This window comes from Notolabrus celidotus, chromosome 19, assembly GCF_009762535.1.
Source record: "Notolabrus celidotus isolate fNotCel1 chromosome 19, fNotCel1.pri, whole genome shotgun sequence".
NCBI classification, from domain to species: domain Eukaryota; kingdom Metazoa; phylum Chordata; class Actinopteri; order Labriformes; family Labridae; genus Notolabrus; species Notolabrus celidotus.
The window spans coordinates 10,783,464-10,792,148 of NC_048290.1; positions in this window are offsets into that span (position 1 = coordinate 10,783,464).

Sequence of the window (8,685 nt, forward strand, 5' to 3'; positions counted from 1 at the left end):
AACTTCTATGCATATTTACTTTCAAATTTAATATTGGCACTTTTTAATGTGTTATTACATCCTTCTTGATTACCAAAATAAGGGGTCACATGACATAATTAAGCTTATATGGTTTCACCGACTCTCCATTGACTTCATTTTCTCATATCTGTGTTTGAAAAATGGAACACATCATGGCAAATGGGTATTGCTTATATGTACACATGCTTGTGTGCTACTCTATCTTTTTTTACTTGATTCAGTGTTGTCTTATGTAGATATTTCAGGGTTCCCACAGACACTTGAGAAGTCTTAAAAAGTCTTAAATTAGATTTTGAAAATTGAAGGTTATCAAAAGTTAAGGGTCTGAATTTTATTTATCTAAGGTCTCATTTTTTAGATGGGAAAAATCTAAGATGTCTGAATACTTTATCAAATCTACACTGTCATGTAAACAAGCAAATCCACAATTTCATATAACGCTATCTAGACAAATGTGACATTTAATGTAGCTTGTTACTGTACGTTCCCATTCACAGTATGCGAATGCAAGAAGAGAATAAAAGTTCAAGGAGCTTTGGCTACAGGATAAAAAATACAGGGAAGAATTGGTGGCATGGGCAAGCATTAAGAGATAACTTGCCAGGTATGCAACTGAGATATATATTTATACATAGAGAGAGAAACAAAATGTGCCACACCTGTGTCAATTGTCGTTTGTTCTTCTGTGCAGAAAATGTATACATTTTCTCTGTGTCTAATTAAGGATTAAAAAAGTCTTAATTTTGATTTTACACGATGTGCAGCAACCCTGTTATTAAGTGGGACCTTCATAGGAACTGCATGACAGTTAGCTTTGCCTTAACTCTGGTACAATACATCAAGTCGTAGCATTTAATTCTAACACTGTACAGTCTCTTTATAAGTTGAACAAAACATTAAAAAAAAAAAATTCTCTAACAGAACTTTTTTTTTACATAGTTTGTATTTCAAAGTTGGTCAATAAGTATTTTTCAAATTCTGGTGTGCCTCAACTCAAACAAGCTCGATTTTATAACACAATAGATGAGAAGTCTGCTTTGGATGCATCTCAACTTCCATTGCTACCTTGGAGACAGAGCTCCTGTTGCTGAGTGTTTCAGGACAGGTGATGTCCACTAGGTGGCGTGAGGAGGCGTCATCTCTGATGGCTTGACGCCTGGGAACTGACAGGCTGGCCAGCAGCTGCAGGCGAGAGGGGATGGGGACAGGAGGGGACCTTCCTTGCAGAGCCAATGGTATCTGCCTGCACGTGTGTGAGTGTGTGTGGTCTGGTTTAGCTGTGCTTGTTGGGACTCACCTCAGACGTCTCTCTAGTCCTGTGAGGACATTTTTAGAAGTGAAGCAATTTAGATGGACAAAAGATGACTTTTAGGTTAGTGATCCAAGACTTACTCCATAAGAACCCAAAAATCAGGAAGCACTTTAGATGATTAGAGGGTCTTCTGAGAATGTACGACTGGGGCTCATTTACCATGGTCCTCATAAGGACAGGAAACCCAGTTGACAAGTATGCAGATATGTGTGTATATACGGGTGAGTGTTTGTGCTTCAGTTTGTCCGTGTTGATGCATGTGCATGTGACACAAAGAGTGGCAACAAAGGCTGAGTCCATCAAAAAGGCACAAAGAGCTCTGGGGCACGCACACACACTCACACACACACACATAACAAATCCTTCCAACCACCGCTGAAACCAAGACCCTTTGTTTCACCTCTTTCACTGAACAAACAAACATGACCCGCACGCACAATCACACCTCTGCTGTCACTGTGTCTTTGTTCAAATTCGACTGTTTGTCATTAAAAAAACAACAAAGTTGCCTTAAAATCATGCTCTTTTTTTATCTTAGAAACACAAAGATGCAGCTATAGAGAGCTTTCTGGCTTAATTTTAGTCAGTGCCAGTAATCTCCCTGATATTTTGCCCTGCTAGACCTCCCATCACACCATGGAAATAAGTGTGAAAGTGTTAAACTAGCTGCAATCTTATGGCTTGTGGCTGTGCACCTGCTCCAGCTCAGTGGTGTCTGAACGTGATGTCTCAGACCGAACCTTGTTTGGCCTCTCACCACATACTGACATGATCTCTATTGGGATCCTGTGCACCCTCTGAGCTGAAGTCTGCCATGGCTGATACATCAACTAAATAAGAGAGAAACTAATGGAATAAAAAGTTTTCATAGGTGTAACAGCAAGATGAACAGCAAAAAACTATTTTTCTCTGACAACTTCTTCCTTTTGGGATATTTTCCAGATGATCAAAGTGTTTTTTAATCCAAAGTTTTGTCAAACGGGTGATGCAATCAAGCTCATTATCTCTTCAAGTCAGATGAAAGTGAGGAGAGGAGTGCTTGGGACCACACAGGAAAAGAGTGGGGAAGGAAGGAGAAAGGCAAATAGAGGGCATGAAAGAATAAAGAAGGGGAACGCTAACTGAAGGAGCAAAAGCAAAAAAAAAGTGTGTGGAGCTACATCGTGACAACATTGTGGTGTTGTGTGCATGACATGTTTCTCTCTCTCTCTTTCTTTCTCTCTCATAAACACACTTATGTACACACACACAAACACAGCAGCCTCTTCAGAGAGCTCTGACTGAGCGCCAAACCAAACGGCCGATGTCTCCCACCATTCAAGATCTGGCTTGTAAAGAACAGCTGCGAGGAGAATGCCAAAAAATGGAGCTACTGTAATCTGACTAGCTGACTGGCTGACTGTGTGTGTGCATGTTTGTGTATTTGTGTGTGATAGACACTGAAGAATGAGAGGGTTTCCTTTTAAAATGTGTGCTTGTTTATGTAGACTTCTTAGCACTTAATTAGGGAAAACAAGCTGTTTGATCAGGGTGCCCTCACGTTTGGCCAGCATTGCTTCATAGGAACAAGATTTCTATATGATAGAGAATTGGTGTTCATTTTAAACAAGACATACTCTGGTGCAAGCACTAGCAGTGAGTGTTTTCATTAAGTTTTATGGACCCTTTAACACAGATGGTCCTACAGATGATGGCCTGCTTGGTTTATTTACAACATTTTATGTCAGGGATAATGTGTGGCGAACATGTGGTTATGCAAATTAGAGTCCCAACAGGGTGAGCAATACCCTGATGTTATGTGAAGGGGTCTTAGAATGCCAATGAAAGCTAAGGTTTTTGCCACAGTGTCAACAGGCAGAGATGAATTGTCCCCAAGCTTGTTTTCATGGATTGATTTTAAAAGACGTGTATGATAGGTTGTTCCTGGCATTGTTTTTTGTTTTTGAGAATCAATTACCGGTGTTATAGGGTTTCGACCAATTAGAATCAAGTATTTAAAACAGCCCAGTAACAAGGAAGAAAGACTGGTAATGAATTCTATATACAATGTAATAGGCAAATAAACAGACCATGCTTGAAAACTCCAATAGTAAGAGGAGATATGCTGAAATGTCACATGGTAAGAACATAACACTACGTTACACGGAGCATACGATACATGCAGTGGCTTGGAACCGGAAACAGCTCTGTGGTGCGTTGCTGCTTAACACCGAAAAAGTGGGGAACATAGCAGGACACTTATCTGAGCAACCCTAAATTTCTGTCTGCCATTGGTTGGGACTAAACTGAGTGCAACTATTGGGCTTACATTTAGCAGGTGGCCACCTACAGGACTCACAATTAATGTTACCTGTTGGATCTTTAAACTAGCAACCTCTGCTGAAAGGTGATGATATGTCAGTTGCCCCCCTATGATCCACCTACCTGTAGTTAGATTGTTTTAAACTCAGTATGAGTCAGCATTTCCAATATGGCGACCGCCATTGTTGTGCGTCAAAACTCCTCTTCAGAAACCAATGCATGACGTCTCAGAAACATATAAAGTATGTTTATACAGTCTATGGATGCTTCTCAGAGATATGCAACATTCAACTTTGGCTTTATGTTCCAGTTACAAGTTAATATTTGATAGAGATGATATTATATTCTGGGAGGGGTTCAAACTAATGTAGCGTGTATAGATTTCCTGCTTTGGAGAAGGTCATTTAAATACATGAATTTGTTACACTGATTCTTTTTGAAAACATGGGGTTACAGTATTTTTGAGGACAGTTTAACGTGTAGATGAAGTTTCCTCAGATGTTCCTTTAGTCAGATTTTCTGTTGGTCCTTCTGCTCTCACACTGGTTCCTGTTCCACCTTGGAAATGAGGTAAGCTTGGTGCCCTCTTTTGTTCTCCTCTGTTCTCATAAGCCTGGCCAGGAGTTGGTACATGGTGTGCTTCTGTCACTCCCCCTCCTCCTCCTCCTCCTCCTCCTCCACCTCCTTTCCTCCACCTCTTCTTTTCTTCTTTCACCGAGGAAGCAGATGGCGTTTGGTGTTGGTCTTTTTCCTCTTCATAAAGGACCTACTAGATATTCTTAGCCCAGGGTCTGTATGGGGTAGATGTGACCTTGCAAAGGAAATGGAATTGGAGTTGCCAAACCACAATGACAACACCCTACTGCAGGTTATTTACACAGCATGGGTGACGTTACATAGTCTAGCTGCTTGTATCTGTTCAAATCTCCCATTGTTCCTTTCTCCATTTTCCCTCTGCTCCATCAGTCTGCTTTATTTTCTTCTACTAATCTGCTGTATCTCCTCCTTCCCTCCTTTGCCCCCCCCTAGTGTCCCTCTCTCACATCCTGGGGGACCCTCATTTCACCACCATTGCCCCTCCCCTCCTTCCCCGTTTGGCCCCTCCTGTATGCAAAGCAGGTGTCAGCCAGGACACGGAGGACAGCGACTATACCTCACAAAGGAGGCGACAGGGTCTCGGGGGCAAAACACACACACGCACACACACACACACACAGGCACACACACTCTTAACACGTGCAAGTCTCCTTCTCTGTCTCTGCTGTGCCCCCTCTCCTTCTACATGCACATGCACTTCACACATATGTGATCCCTTTCTTTCAATCACACTTCCACACACACATCACAAACACACACACACACACACACACACATACAGCTCCTGTGGGCTGGGCTGGGGCTGGGGACAGGGAGAGCTGGAGCTGTCTGTCTGTCTGTCATTAGTATTCCAGCAGGAGGCTCCTGGCCCGGCCAGACATCTGAGTGGAGCAGCCGCAGCAGATAAAGAAGAAGCCATTAATCCACGGAAGATTACCAGCACTGATACTTTATCCCAGCGTAATACAGCAATGCAACCAGACTCATTCCATTTACAATGCCGTCAGAGGGAGAAAGAGGAGGTAGAGGGAGCTCACCTTGTGGATGGAAAGATGGCAAGGCACACAGAGAGCCAGCTTCCCCTTCTTAACTCTCGTGATTTGAATTTTGTCTTTGATGGTGCAGGGGTTGGGCGAATGTGCGTGCATGTGTGGTCTCGCATTTGATTTGTAGATGTTTTGAATTCAAAACGGGTCACCCCCTCAATCTCTGCGCCACAGATGGCCACTGTTTCAGAAATCTAGGATGGTCCGGAGAACAGCTGGCTGTCTTTCCTACACCATGCTGTGCCTGTTTAAATCTAATATCCTTAATAAGTGTGTTTGTATGGGTTTGTGCTTGTGTGTATCCCTGATTAACCTCCAAAAAGAAACAAAAACAGTCAGCTAAGCAGCACCACAAGAACCTCAGACCATTCTTTTTCTAAATAAAGAGAGTATATCCACCATTTCCCTTGATAAGACTATCAGCACAGTCTGGAGAACATGATACAGTAGAGACAAGCTGCTTGAAGACACAGTGAAACAAAGAAAACCGGAACAATAGCACAGCAGATGCAAGAGATTAGATAGGAGTTAGATTTATACAAGCAAGCTGATAAAGCCCAGTCATGGTTGGGATTTCAGGATGATGAAACAACACCAGGAGGAGGAAGGAAGAGAAAGGACGGTTGACTCAACAAGCAGCGATGACAGATGAGCTGAGGAGAGGAGGTGGAGACAGATAAAGGAGACAAAGAGATCCTGGGCCAAGGGAGGAGGAAGAAACGAAACATTCACTAGAGACAGAAAAAAAAGAGGAAGGTGCAGGAAGGAAGCTGAGAGACAGAGGGAGCAGAGTGTCCATTGCTGGTACACTGCTGAGCTCATGTGTCCTGTAAAAATCCAATCCTTCAGACTTGGCAGATCGTGTTACTTTGAGAACAGCAGCAGGGTTATTGTAAGGAGAGAGAGAGACGGGAAGAGAAAGGAAGTGGGAGAGTGAGAGAGGGATGGGGAAAGGCCAAACTTGCTCCAGCAACCATCTGTTACTCCACCTCTCCCTGGCACAAAGATCAACCTGCCTCTGGAAAGGAATGCATGACTCCAACCACGAGAAAGGCTGAGAAGTACTACCAAACACCAAGTCTAAGAACTCAACGACAACCTCTAATGATTTTCTACTGACAACTACCTCATACCCCAATTCAAATGACCAAACCATCCCTTTAAGAATGTATTGACTTTGACAAAGACCTTTACCTAAAAGAAAGGGAGTTTGGTGGAACCCTCATCCTTTCAATTGGTAGCAGTGAGGAAGCAGCCCTGATACATGAATCCCTGACCCATGATCAGGTTTCTTGCAAATGAAAAAGGTTCTCATCAAAACATCTGATTCTAAATAAGAGGTCAAACAACATAGACACACCCCCTGCCCAGAGATCCCCAGAGAATGGCTCTATCCATGGCATAAGGCCAGAACTGAAGACCTGTGATGCTTTGGTATCATAAATGTAAGGGGTACTTGATAACCACAGATCTTTCCCATTACCCTTCAACCTCTACCAACTACTGTGCCTTGCAAAAGTATTGACTTGCTTCCTTTTTACTTGCTGAAGAAAAGCCTCCACACTGGATGTTGCTGCCAACACCATGTTTCATGGTGGGGAAGGTGGGGATGGTGTATTCAGGATGATGCAAAGTAGTTAAGGTGTTTTGCATGTAGGAAAAAAAGTTGAATTTTGGTCTCATCTGACCAGAGCACCCTCTTCCATGTTTGCTGTGTCCCCACATGGCTTGTGTCAAACTTTAAATGGGACTTCTTATTGATTTCTTTCAACAATGACACTCTTCCATAATAGCCAGATTTGTGGAGTGCACAACTAATATTTGTCCTGTGGACAGATTCTCCCACCTGAGCTGTGGATCTCTGTGGCTCCTCGAGAGTTACAATTGGCCTCTTGGCTGCTTCTCTGATCAATGCTGTCCTTGCCCGGCCTGTCAGTTTAGGATGACGGTCATGTCTTGGTAGATTTGCAGTTGTGCCATACGCTTTCCATTTTCAGATGATGGATTGTGTGTGAGTGAGTGCTTTGTGAGATGTTCAAAGCTTTGGATATGTTTTTATAACCTAACCCTGCTTTAAACTTCTCCACAACTCTATCCATGACCTGTCTGGTGTGTTCCTTAGTCTTCATGATGCTGTTTGTTCACCAATATTCTCTAACAAACCTCGGAGGCCTTCACAGAACAGCTGTGTTCATACTGAGATTGAAATACACACAGGTAGACTCTATTTACTAATGAGGTGACTTCTGAAGGCAGATGGTTGCACTGGATTTTATTTAAGGGTATCAGAATAAAGGGGAGTGAATACATATGCACGCCACACTTTTCAGATTTGTATTTAAAAAAAATCTTTAACACCATGTATCATTTTCCTTCCACTTCACAATTACGCGCTACTTTGTGCTGGTCTATCACATAAAATCCCAATAAATAAATTTAAGTTTGTGCTTGTAATGTGACAAAATGCGTTAAAGTTCAAGGGGGGGTGAATACTTTTGCAAGGCACTGTATATTTCCTTCAATCCTAGACTAGCTGGGTGCAGTGCTCCAATCATGGACACAGTTCCTTTCCTACTGTTTTTTTTATCCCCATAGGACCAAAGAAAGGTTTTCAAATCATATAACAACCAAAGGTTTAAGGATGCCTTGGAAAAATATGTGGGAGGATGTTCCAGAGTTGAGGAGCAACAATATTGAAAGAAACAAATCTAGTACTGATTGGATTTCAGGATTATTGGAAGGCATGATGGCTTAGCCAGATATTTGGCAACAAATACTAACAACAATGTTTTCAGCATTCCATAAAACGCTTAAATGGATGAGTATCTATTGGCTTGGCAAACTCATGAAATCTAGATCCCACTGCCTATACTGCACAGAAAAGTGTTCCATACTCCAAGTGTAGGTATGTATAAAAATGAACTTCAACCTCTGCAGTATCAGTAAGTACATTCTTACAGGCAGTTCATAGCTACCAAAATGAACTTTCACCTCGACAGTTAAAAACAAAGAACCACATTATGTTGAGTGACAAATAGACTACTACCTCTAAAAGTGCAGTTCAAGTAAGGTAGCACATCCTGATAGGTAGGAAATATGAATCAAAGTGGACTTCAACCTCTGTAGTAACAAATACTGTAGCACACTCTTTCAGGTAGGACACAAATGTATTAACATGGACTTCACATTCTATATATGTGGCAACATATAGGGTAGTATGTTCATTCAGTGAGGAAATGGGAATCAGATGGCCACTACTACCTTTATAAATGCAGTTACAAGTAAGATAACACATGGAGCGCCGCATGCAAGCTAGTTCAGGCGGACAACTCAAGCTGCGCTCATTCATACTGACACGTCATCATCCTCCCTATCAGCTGATCTCAACATCCTCATTTGGCGGTCTAT